This window comes from Lissotriton vulgaris, chromosome 3_1 (genome assembly GCF_964263255.1).
Source record: "Lissotriton vulgaris chromosome 3_1, aLisVul1.2, whole genome shotgun sequence".
Classification (NCBI taxonomy): Eukaryota; Metazoa; Chordata; class Amphibia; order Caudata; family Salamandridae; genus Lissotriton; species Lissotriton vulgaris.
In genome coordinates, this window is record NC_141689.1 from 1,934,949,040 (window position 1) to 1,934,962,332 (window position 13,293).

General features: G+C 47.2%; 1 protein-coding gene across 6 annotated transcripts in view; it reads left to right on the forward strand.

Annotated features, from left to right (window-relative positions):
- The window catches only part of LOC147728640 (palladin-like), a 407,759-nt gene that overhangs the window by 191,898 nt on the left and 202,568 nt on the right, over positions 1 to 13,293 (forward strand). The window contains exon 1 of one of the 6 annotated variants that reach the window (XM_086962410.1): positions 4,908 to 5,197. The exons of 2 other annotated variants lie outside the window; for them this stretch is intronic. The gene's annotated coding sequence lies outside the window, so the exon portion shown is untranslated. Of the gene's footprint in view, positions 1 to 4,907; positions 5,615 to 13,293 lie in introns of those variants that run through there. 3 more of the 6 variants (XM_086962409.1, XM_086962408.1, XM_086962407.1) reach the window with 3 other exon arrangements.

Here is a 13,293-nt window from a genome sequence, read left to right on the forward strand (position 1 = left end):
CAGTTGTCAGATTTGGGGCCGGCTTGCCATGCTCCTCTGAACTGGAGAGGGGCAGCAGCACCTCCCTGATCTAGCACAGACAATATGCTGACCCATTATTACATGCGGAATTACAATGGCCAGCCAGGACAGGCACAGCCTGCGGTACGCCTCCCTCTGCCCCAGCCCTTGGACATTACAAGGAGGATTGAGAATGTTCTACTTTTATCCAGGGGCTTATATGTATTTATTTATTTGCAGTTTTATATTGCGAGGATTCGACCCGAAGACATTGGAACGCTTCACTTGAGCACAGGTTACATCACACAAGGACATTCCAGTTTTTGTTGCCACGGGTTGGGATTAAGTGTCTTGCCAAGAATCACAAAATGTTGTCTTTAATGCCTTGCTATTTTCATTGGCAGCACTCTCTGCTAGCACCCCACAGGAACAGTCCAGATAGGGAACAGGTGGCTTTTTTTAAAATAAACAAATGCATTGACCCTCCCATGAACAAATAAAATCAGGAGTGTTGTTATTTTCATGACATCCCGAGCTGATAAATAGTCCCATGTCTTATTTGACAGCTGATAGGCCTTAAAGAAAGGCACGAGGACACCAGGATTAAACTGAATAACTGTCTCTCAGAAATGGAGGCTTGGATGTCGGACCACTGTCTGAAATTGAACGCTGACAAGTCAGAAATCCTACACTTTGAGGGGAGCCCACCTAATCTGGGATGCAACTTGGTGGCCCCAATCGTTATGTTCTGCACCTGCACCCAAACAGGTCACAAAAAACGTGGGCATTCGTATCAACAATGCTCTAACCATGCAGGACCATGTCCGTGCACTGTGTGGGAAAAGCTTTGCTACATTAAAACTCCTAAACAGGCTTTCTATGGATCCCCCTGGAATGTAGGAAAACCATCACACAGGCCTTGCTCATAAGCAAACTGGATCACGGGAATGCACTCTTTGTAGGCATGGCAGACTACCTCTTCTCTCGTCTGCAGGTAATCCAGAATGCGGCTGCCAAGTTGGTGAGCAACAAAAGCAAGTATAGCTCTGCATCAGAATGCATGAGGGAGCTCCATTGGCTGCCTGTGCGCCAAAGGGCCAGATTCAAGCTCCTGGGCCATGCACACAAAGCCCTACATCATCACGGCCCCAGAATTCTACATGACAAAACCCAATTCTATGCCCCTACACGGAATCTAAGGTTGTGCAACCTGGCACAGGCAAAAACCAAACACATTAAGAAGGCCAGGACAGGGACCCCCTCTTTCTCCCATCTCGCAGCAACTCACTGGAATGAAATACCTCTAGAACTTTATCTTACCGATGACTATATGTCATTTAGAAAGTAGCTGAAAACCCATCTGTTCCCCAGGGTTTAATTACTGGCCTCTAACATCACTTCACCCTCACTCAGGTTCTCGCTCTCCTAGGGCTGTAATATCCACTTCGGATTAATGTTGCGCTTATAAATATATAAATAAAATAAAAATAAGATACATTGACGCAGCCAGAAGGATTTGGCATTTTTATCAACAGCAGTTTGCATTCTGGAACTTGTATTTCCATATTAAAGTCAGTAGTATGGCCTTAAAATATAAGCATACAGTGTTGTCAGTTATAAAGCTAAGTTGCTGATGGTGTCACACATGACATAGGTCCAGTTGGTGGATGTCGCTATGGCAATTTGCAAGCAGCTGTTTATGTAAGCTTGTAATCTCACCACCCATCTCACACCATATGAGGAAAAATAGATACAATGTGACTGCCCACGTTTTTTGGGGGGAATTCCATTACTGTAATCTCATAAATGTCTATACATCCTTATTCCAAGTCCTCTGAAGCAGTCCAAAGGCGGCATCCCAACACTACATAAAACACTCTGACATCACAGACCTCAGAAGGGCGAAGTGGCACAGTGAAGGGTTTTCAGTTCCGGTCACACTGCTCTCTACCTTCCCCCATGTCAGGTGTGCGTAGCTCTTTTTTTTCCTTTGGATTTGAGCACTTGGAGTTCTTCATTTATAGTAAAGAAAAAAACTACAAGTGCCGGAATGCAAAGCAAAACCCTTGAGTGAAGGAGGTATTCCTTCCAGATACATGATGGGTTGAAAGCTTTGGGTTTGAAGCGAGGACATGCAAAAAAAACGACTTTTAGACCCTTTAAATAAGGATGTGTTCTCCTTAAGACACATGGCAAGTGCTTTAACCCCTTCACTGCGGCGGCTATTCCGCCGCAGTGCTAAGGGGGCGGGCGGAAATGCGACGGGCGCATGCTGGTGACGGAACCGCTCCGTCACCAGCGTCGGTTGCGCTGTGCTTATGATGGAGCGGTTCCATCATGGCCCCGCCCACTCAATAGAACGCTCAGCTCAGGCGCGGAATTCACGCCGCGCAGAAGCGTTGGGTGGCCAAGACGGAACCGCTCCGTCATCAGCACAGCGCCACCGCAGCTGATGACGGAGCGGTTCCATCGTCAGCAGGGGAGGGGTTAATGAATCAACAATTGCACTGCAGGAGGTTGGCTTCTACATTGTTGTCTTGTGGTGAGTAGGCAGCACAGTGTAAGTGGAAATCAGTGTACTTTTCAATTTAGAAAACTCTGTGGAGGCACTTTATATTTTTTCACTTTTTAAATGCATTCTCTCTTTCCCTGTTCAACTATTATTTTACTCCGTTCTTAGCGTGCATACAAGGTGAAGTCCCTTTGGTCCCTCAAACTCTCTTTCAAACTCATAGAACGATCAACCATCGTGCCGCTGTTTACCAAAATTAATTTCGTTCAAGATCTTAGAATGCAAGTTGTTAGGAGAGATGAGGTTAAGGGAGGTAAGCAGGAACTTCTTGGAACTGATGGTCAGCGAAAGCCTCTGGCAACTAAGATTGAGGCTGGAAACATGAGTATTAGTTGGAGCCTCAAGGACCTAAACTGAGAAGGACTTTTGCTGGGAGCCTCAGTGTGAGAAGAGACGTGTGGGGATTAGTTGTAAGCAGGAGCTTCTGAGTTCTATCAGGGAGTGGGAACCTCAGGGCCATCGTGTGTGCAGAGCACCAGGAGAGCTGACAGCATCCAGAAGCCCCAGGGATTCACCCGGTAAACATGGCTTCCACTGACTTGGGAGTGACCAGAAGCTTCCGGGTAAGAGTGAGCAAGAGATACGGGGCCTGAGGGTCAACAAGGATCTAAGCGGAACTGGAGACAAGCAGGATTCCAAGGCACCTAGGAGTGAGCACAGTTGAAATCGCACCTGAAAGAAAAGGAGCCTATTGGGTTCTAAGTGTGTGTAGGACCCTCAGAGATGTGAGCGTGAGAAGGAGCCTCGGAGGACCATAGAGAAGAAATGAGTTGACGGGCCCTGAGGAAGAGTGTGTAGTTTTATGACCAACTGATGATCAGCAAGAACCTGAGTGTCTTAGGGGGATCGGGCATCCAGGTCTTGGAGAATGAAGCAAAGCTTACCTACGGGTGAACATGATCCTTCGGGGACCTGTAGGTCAATGTACAATGAGGATCTCCATGAATGAGTAGGAGCTTTAAGGCCTAAGAGCATGAAGATGACTCAGGGATCTGAGGGGGAGCACAAGCGAAGGGAGAGTCAAAGACCTGAAGATGAACGTGAGATGCATTAAATGATGACGTTTTTAGTCCCTTCAAATTTTACTGGCCCTACAGGCTCAAAAATCCTTTATTTACCGCAAAACTCTCCTATAATTAGCCCACTGACCAAGCAATGGTATTCAGAAGGTGCGATTCGTAAATGTGGGCCGCTTTTTTTGTGGAATGCCTCGGCCTCATTTTGTTCCCCATCTAACTCTGCCGAACAATGGTGACAATGTGGTGAGGTGCCCATTTTCAGCACTAAATATTAGATTTTAGGCATCAATATATAAAAGCTGAGAAGGGGATACTCTTCTCAACTGACAAATTACTTACATTATTAATTTCTATTTATGTTTCTTTCCTATGAAAAATTATTGAGCTTTTGTTTGACTTTGTTGACGTAAAAGAGGGCATTGCCCATACAAAATCTGCACACCCACAGGTCTTCCTGAACCCGGAGTCCCTTGATATAGAGTGGCATGGGATTTTGTTGTGCATTGCCTTTTGAAATGAAATGCATCTTTTGTATAGCAACGTGAGGCCGCGGACACCTGAAAAAGTTTGGTTAGGTGAGAGGTAAGTTAGGGATTCAGCAAGAACAAAAGGCAGACATACAGAAACAATCACTGGCAAAGATAATAGGATCTCGCTTTGACTGTAAGTCTTCTGACTTTGCAAATAATTGTTTTGCTTCTCCTTGGCGTTTGTAAAACTTATTTTAGTTGCCTCAACATATACTTATTGCCACAGGTGTCCCAGGCAATGAATAAACAAACACAAAACGCCTTGCTTTCTGTATAGAAAGCATGCATGAAATAGGAATTGTATCTGTGATTACTCAATGTAGTTTCGAGATACAAAATAGTCCCTCGTGTATTACAATGCAGGTTCCCCATAGAAAGCGGAATGATACACCCAGTGGCATGATAAAGCCAGTAGCATGAAGTAAGGGGACAAATACACTGCTGGGCGTAGCTACGGCCCACTCGGTGTGTATTGTAAAGAATTGGAAATCTTAAGTCTTGCAGACAGCTTAACGAGTATTGGGAGAGGCAGCAGGTCTCAGCTTTAGAAGGCATGTGTTGATTTATTGGATTTGCCAATGCTTTTTTTAGTGGTGATCCGCAAAATTGTATTTTATTTTACCTTTTTTAGTTCACTTTTCCGATATGGCTGCGTGCAGGTGATAATTGTGTAGTGTGGTGTTTGTATTGTGTGATGACATGAGCTCACACCACACAACTAAAGTCAGCAGAGAGACCTAAAAAGTTCTCTTAAGTTATACATTCAGGTAAAAACGATGGAGCAGTGGTAGATAGGAAACTCGCTGTTGCCAGCTGTGCTAGGCGATCTTGGCCTCGTGCCCGGCTGGCTAGAGTTATAACCTGTAATATACAACTGCTCCCCTGCCATCGGGCGTGGACATTTTCCAAGTGCACGTTGGGCAGGCGGGCGACGGAAACAGCAGCCCTCCTGCTCGGGCACGGCACGCCGGCTCCTGCTGGGCCAGAAATGCTTTCATTCTGAGCCTGGATAGTCCGTCTGACGCGGGGATTCCTGACCATCCTGAAAGAGAAACAACCCGAGAGGAGAATGCAAAGTAAGTGTGTATAGTTGAGCGGTGACGCACCCGCGGGGTCAGGCAGGGAACTCTCGGTGCCTCTGGACACCCGTCCAGTAGACGAGCCGGAGGGTAGCTGGGGGCAGTGGCTGGCATCACACGACGCGTCATCACAGCAGTCATGTTATGAAGGGATGAGGGTGGGATGCTCGGAGTTTAACTTCAGTTTCGCGCCATCTGGGCTGTGATCCCGGCTGGCCGAGGAGCGCCGAGAGGAGGAGGGACTCTTATTGTGAAGGAGCCGCTCTGAAAGGGCTTTTGTGGAGAACCACTGAGTCATGAAGTCGGTGCTTTCTGACTAATGTCTATATATTGTTAAGTACCTGCCGGTCTCAGAAGCCAGTCCCCGGGACCAGCCAGCGCCGCGAGGCAGTGTGAGGAGCGCGCCAGAGACAGGTAAGGCACCTATATGCTAATACTAGCTGGCATGCGTACCCTGGCGAGTTATACCGCACCGAGAATAACTTCAGCCCGGTCCCGGCCGGGAAGAGAAAGTTTGGGAAGAGGGAATCGCTTTTTCATCCGTCAGCGTTCTCATCCTGTACTTTGCTCCTGTTTTTGTTCTATTCTCCTCATTAAGAAGCCACGGATTCACCCAGCGCACAGAGCCGCCTGCCCAGATGGTTGGTCTTGGGTCCAGCTGGGGTGCACTGGGCTGGCATCCGACCATACCAGTGCTATAAATGGGCAGGCGCTATCTATCGAGTACCCATCTTTTAGAAATTCACCCCAATCATTAGGACTTTATATCGACTTCTGTGTGCGCGTGTACTCTGTGTTCTTTGAAAGTTCTCCTTTCGTTGCATTTCAAATGAGAGTTGAGGTGTTTCCCTTCGTTCTGACCCAATATCTCCAAAGTGTGATCGCCCTGAGGTTGTTTAGCTTCACAGCAGAATCACCTCAACGTCACACTCCAAACCTAGAAGATAACGTGTAACAGTGGAGGGGCTGGGGACGGGTCAGTTCAGTCAGTTCAGTGGAGGGCTGGGGTCAGTTCAGTGGAGGGGCTGGGGCTAGTTCAGCATCTGGTTTGGGAACGCGATACGGCTACCCCAAAGGCTCTCCTGCTCATTATGTCCTGGAGCTGTGCTACAGATGCTGCGGTCAGCGCTGGACAGTGCTGTGGGTCAGTGTGCCTGCAGCTGTGAGAGAGCTGCTGCAGCCAGCGGTGGGCACTGCTGTGGGTGTCCGACTCCCTGTGCTGTGGGAGAGCATCTATAATCAAAACTAGGCAGTGCTGTGGCCTCCTGTCACTTTCTGTCTCCAGTTTCTGAATCCCCACAAAGACGTGCCGTGGTCACGGCTTCTAACGTCAGAGAGGACTCGGCTGTGCTCTTGGGCAGCTCAGCTCGCTGCCCCACCGCAGCTGACTCGCGTTCAAAGATTTGCTGTGGTCACAGATGAGAAGGCGGACTTTGGGTGTTGCGCTGAAAATATCGAGCAGTTTCTTTGCAGCGTTCATTGCGTGTACTTTTGGACAGATCTGGGAGCGCCGCCCTGCCCTGTCATCCGTGATGACCCGAGATGGGCTGCAGTGGTGTCTGTAGAGACGTGTGCGCTGGTGTACGTAGGGCAGAGACATGCAGAGCAACTGCATGAAAACACCACGAGCCCGCACCACAAAGGGAAAATGTGTCACAAATTCTCAGTGCAGCTGCCCCTCTCCCCGAATGCACATTGTATGTATGTGCACAGGATTCACAAAGAACTGCGAGTCTGGGATGCTCTTGTGCAACGCCGCGTCACGCTTACATAGTTCACTTTTCTGCAAAGCATGACTGGGCGCTTTACGGTTGGGGAAGTGGACAGCAGTGTCCAACAAGCGGCCAAGGACGGGCGGGGCAAACGGGACACGCCCACGAGGGAGGTCAAGGCCAGGTCTGTGACGGAATCCTCGAACCCAGGGCGTGATGGGCCTAGTAGCGCCGTGAGACCATGGTAATGCGATGCAGCACTAAGCTCATTCAACAAAAGAACAACCCCCCGTTTGTTGATCACACAAAAGAGGTGCGAATGATTTGCACCCCAGCTCTGTGTCCCTGAACGGCCTAAGTTTAAAAGTGGCTACATCTTTTTTCCTGTCTTTGTAAAGTGTTGTGTGACGCTTTCCAGCCACTTATAGGCGCTGAGACAGATCCAATGGAGGGGGTGAAGAGCGGGGGCAGATGCCTGAACAGTCATTCAGAGGCTAGCCGAGGCCGGGTGTTTGTCCGGGGCTGGCTGGCCAGTCTTGCATGGGTTCTCTTCGTGAGCAAGTGAATATTGCGATACAGAGGGCTTTGGGTATGCGACAGAGCTCGATCCACGCTGGTGGGTTCTGCGCAGGCGCGAGGCAGTCAGGCGACTGGCCAGCCTGTGGCAGGGTCTGAACAGGTATAGGATGGGCGAAGTACCTCGTCCCAGAGCAGATGGTGGATCACTACAATCCCCCAGAGATTCAAGGAGAAGCAAATGTACTTATTGACACGTCATTAGCAAGAGACGGCATCACACCCTAGAGAGGCTGTTCACACCCGCGTTATATACTTTTTTTTTATCAGTTCCAGATGTCAAATACTGCTTAGTATATTATGATGCATGACAATTGGATCCGGTGGACACAACTCTCATGTCTTTAGTCTGTGTTTGCTGACACATCTAGATATGCAACGTCATTCTTTTGGTAGCTTCCTTCCAAAACGGTCCACAGATACGTTCTTACTTTGCAGAAAGGGACACTGCATCAGTATTGCATTCTTCCTTTCTTTCCTTCTTTTCCTCTAACTCCTGCTCCCTTCCTCCCTCTCCTTCTGTTTCTGTTTTTCACTCTTTAATCTTCTTGTATAGGTATTTTGGCACGCCTTTCTCTTTACCTGTCACCCCAGTCTCCTTAACTATGTTTGATCTCTTTATTTCTCTAGAGACATCTTTCCACTCTTTCTTTGTCACTCATGTCTTTCATTTTCCTCCTCTATACCTTTTGCACTCAATATCTTCCTCTCTCATCTCTTTCATCCTGTCTCTTTAAGCATCTCAAGCGTTCTGTCTCCCTCATGTACAGGGCTCCATCAGTTGCGAAAGTTCCACTTTGCCACACATTTGCTCATTTGCACAACTATGCTAGAAGCAGCAGTTCACTTGTTGGCTTTGTGTAATGCTATTTGCACTTGAATTGTCTTTAAATTGAGCCTTCTCTGTTTTTCATGAATATTTTACCTTTAATTTTCTGTGGTTGTCATTTGATGATTAAAACAGTAGGAAGAGCGATTGCGGTTTAGAAGTTTAGTGTGGACCTGTGTCTACCGTGTAATGTATTATTGATGAGTGAGAGGACCAAATGGGTTACAGAGGAGGGTTCACCTTTTCTGTCTGTGCAAAGGTTCAGTTATATTGACTCCAAGGTGTGAAGATCTGGGACTTGCAATTGCTTATGTCAGTCATTAAATAAGTATTTGTTTAGGTTGCACGCCGCCTCCTCAATGGAAGAACTCTTTAAGAACTTGATATAGAACTGCATGTAGCCAACACATGCCCTGCCAGACATGTTTAATGGTGGCACATGCGGCTGAGCAATGACCCAGATGGATGGGAGCACACCTGGAATAATACCATCTCACTTTCACACAGCTGCCAAATCAAAGCACCCATCATCTCCTTCTCATCGCTACATCATATGTTTTTGTCATTTCAGAAGATTAAGCGCAGGCAAGTTTAGACCCCACCTTTGGAGTGCATAAGGATCTGATTCCAACCTCAGGCTGAAATACTTGCATAGTGCTCACAAAAAGATGCGGTTTGAACTGCAGATTACTATAGTTAATGACTTTGAAATCCTGGATTTTACACACTGGCCATGTGTTGGGCATGCTCAAAAATGTAGTAACTGCGGCCTAAATTTAGGTTCAAGAGACAGGAAATAACAATGATCTAAGATACTGTTCTTTAACCACTTAACCGCGGTGGCAATTCTGCCGTGGTGCGGTGGTTTAGCGGAGTGTGCAGGGCCGCGTCCGCCAAAGGACGTTCGCAGCACTATTGAGGTAGTGCTTGCGATGGCCATTGGCCGACGAACGCACCCACCCAAAGTGTTAAATTCAAGTGGGTTTTGGCCTCGAGATCAAGGTGGTATTAATAAATTCCTAATATTCTGTAGATGACAGCTGCTCAAAGCAGTATAAAGATCAAGACCCTAGGAACTTCATATTTACTGGCATATTTCCTTACCAATTTAGCGGTTAAAGTTCTGGACAATCACGGCTGCAGATCCATTCCAGAAAACTGAGGACAAAAAGAAAGCAGAACCTGACACTCCAAATGAGTCAAATGTTTGACTCATTTGAGTGGCAAATGAACTCAATAATCTGTTTATAAAAGAAAAGAGCCAAACATTGTGGCATGTAAAGAGAGAACCAGGATCTAAAATAGCTTGGCTTCACAAGCTGAGCACTGTGCCAGTTGAATGTGAACCTTCGAGGCTCCAGTATAAGGGGACATCACAGTGATGTATGGGATCTGCTTGGATTTCACCATTGCTTTCAGTATTGTCCATAAGTGGTGGCATGCATGCAAATTGAACAGACTCAGGAGGGGGACCCTTCTGGTAAAGGTAGGAAGCTAGGGAGTAGGAAGAAGCACAGACATCTGAAAGTTAAAATCTGTTATATCAGACAACAAACGTCGCAAGCGTGGTGCCACAGTGATCTATCCCTGCTGTATTCATTCACGAGTGGATTTGCAGAGGATCTAGAAGGCAATGGAGCCCTTTACACATGATGCAAACATTCACCAACAGAAGGAGTTGTGATGATGGTGCATGGTTTTGAATAGGCAGAAAGGTTATCTAGGAGGTGGCACCCTTCATGGTATCTAAGTATGACGTCAAGCAGATGGAGTGCAGATATCCTGTTGCTAGGATAGAAGTGGTGAGGGCACATTTTAAAACTGACTAACCGGAGAGAGACTGTGGGGACCTCAGAGTGTCTCTAAATGTGAAACAGACATAGGGAGGATGCATAGGGAGAACAAAACAACCATCTTCCCAGACCATAGCGGGTGTTGCACCCCAGATCCCGCACAAATCATCGATTGGTCTTCATCTCAGATCCGTGCCCAGGTCTAAGGTCCACTCCTGGAGAAGAACCAGCTGGAGGAAATCCAGAGGTGGGTTCCTAAAATGGCAAAGTGTTTAAACCACTATTCCTGAGGAGTGGCTCAAAAACCAAGCATTTGAAAACTGACAAGGAGGAGAGAAATGGAGGATATACTGAGGACATTCCAATCCATCAAAGATGTAAACACCATTCAGGAAACCAAACTTTCTTTCAGCCTTAGTGAATTTACAGTCACAACATGGCACTGGAGCGCGAATGCTCGGTAATGATACTATTTATGTATTTAGTATTTATATAGGAGTTCTGTGTCGTACTAAAACTTATTGTCTCATGTCCATGTGGGAGTGGTGAACAGCTTTTACTTCGCATGCGATACTTCGCATGCCGTTACAACGCAGTCGTTATAACGACCACGTTGTTCGTTCGCATACCTTTACTACGCAAATCGGAACAACGACTTGCATTGGGGGGAGAAGGTGTTGGATTTTAAATCCAACACCTTCCCTAGTGTCCACACAGACTGGAGTTGGAATAGTAAATTATACTATTCAAACATCCAGCGCCACCTAATGCAATTCGTTGTTCCGATTTGCGTAGTAAAGGTATGCGAACTAACAACGCGGTCGTACTAACGACCGCGTTGTAAAGTCATGCGTACTAAACGCATGCTAAGTAACAAGTGCTATTCGTGGGAGTGATTGGTACGATGGACAATTAATGAAATGTCAAAGACTTGAGGTTTTTAACTTGTTCGTCCTTTCGCGAGTGCATCCGTGCAGATCCAGGGCCACTGACACAGAGGGCAGGAACCCGGGACACAAGGGCAAGGTGAGGACTGTGGCAGGTGACGGGGAGGGCTAGTGAGCTGCCCCAGAATCGATTTAAACTCAACGAGTGGAAGTTCCAAGGTTAAAGTGTCACAGGCCAGACCTCGTCATTTATACAGGAGATTAGGTGATCCCATTTTGACAAGTGTATGCTCAGTTGTTACTTCAAGAACGAAAATTCCATGTTTTTCCTTAATTTGTGGTAGATTGTTTCGGACTTCAAAAACATACTTATTCATGTGAATATATAGTGAATGCCTGGAAATAAACTTCTGTGTGTGCTGGCTTAGTTGTATCGAACAGTAAATTACACCAGCAATCAACAACGTTCAATCAATCAATCAGGATTTATAGAGTGTGGCTGCTTCACCCGTAAGGGTCTCTAGGCGCTGTCGGGGAATTCTGCCTGTACTCCTTTTGGTTGAACATCCAGGCCCTTCCTGAACTGCTGGAGCGATGGTGAGGCTCTGAGGTGCAGGGGGAGGTCACAGTAGACAATTACACAAGGTATACTGGGATACAAATAAAGACTTGGGGTCATATATAAGATCACATTTTCCCATAGTCACAGAATGGGTAAAAGACTTTGATACATCTGGCTCTGGGTATGGTTTGTGTGTGTATACTATACAAGGAATAGTAACGTGCACCTCACTGTTACCAATCCCTCGCAGTCAGGACACACTTCATACATATCCATATAAATAAATGGCCTTCCTCCAGTGTCACCGTCTGCACACAGTGCCTTGTGTCCTACACTGGGTTAGGGTGGTGTTTGGCTGGTATGCGCCTGTGCTTGTACCTATAGGGAGCGAGCAAAGCCTGTCCATGCATTGTTCACGCATTGGTGTACCGCTGAGTGTGCCATCATGACTGAGCTCGCTTCAGATGATGGATGCCTGCACGAGGGCGTGTGTGAGCTCGTGAAAGTCCTTCTTACTTACCGGCAATGCAGCGTTCGCATCCAGCTCCCAGACAGCCCCACTGACTCACCCCCATCTGTGAGGAAATCTATCTGTGCACGCGTCGACCCCGTCTCTCGCGCCTGCTTTTAACATGATGTGCTACCTCCGGAAGCCATCCCATGAACACGCGCCTGGAAAGCATTGCGTCACTTCCTCCAAGGCTGTTACAGACTGGCTTCCTAGCCCCCAGTGTGCACGTGCTTTCTTTAGTGAGCGTGGTGCCACTATTGTGTTTTTGTTTCCCCCACACAGACGTTTTCAGTGCCTCCAATGCCTTTGTGTATATACCTGAACCAATTACCATAGAAAGTCTTCACAAAACCCTTTATACAATATTGAATGAGGCCCAGGGCAGCCTGAACATGTCCACTGTGCAACTTCTGCTCAGGAAGAGAGAGAGCCCATATTACAGCCACCACGCATCTGCTCTGTGATCTTTGTGGAGTCACTGTGCAGACCGCTGTAGGCCTTCTCCGCTGGGAGTGGAAACCGCACAATCCAGGTGTTCCTGCTATGGGGCAGGAGAGCTCGGGCCATTTCAGCGCGAGGCTTCAGACGTCATGATGTCTAACAGTGAAAGGAAAGCTAGTAATCATGGCTGTCAACCGATGTGAGGTCAACAGTCCCAGCACCCCGTATTCCATCTTCTCTAGCTTTGGGGCGCAAGCAGGCCCAGACACTGAGCACAAGGACTTTAAATGGTCCCTATGCCTTTTAGCCACGATTTCGACCTGGCTGCGCCTTCTTCTTTTGTGTGTTGTGAATAGTCGTCCACAGAAGTGTTTTCACAGCTTTTACTGATCAAATTCTTGTTGAAAACAATGAAACAGCATGGATGCGGGTTAGTAAAATGTGAAGCATGCAAAGGTCCTAGGGATGTGGCTAATGTTGTGGCAGAGTGGCTACTACTGTGACTTCAGGTCTTATGTAGAGTTTGGCCAATGGTTTACTCCATCACAAAGTGACAGATATATCGACTGTCTTATTTGCAAGTGAATTAAATCCTGTGGCATATGCACTATGGTGAATGGAATATCAGTCACGTTTGTGATGAAGTACCCTTCTGCGCTGTTGCTCTAAATGACTAACATGCCATGATATGTTGCAGGGATGTGCTCAGAGAAACCTAATCTTTATTTGGGGGTGGGGAAGTCTGAGGGACGTCTGGTCCCACGATACACAGGCTCCTGTTC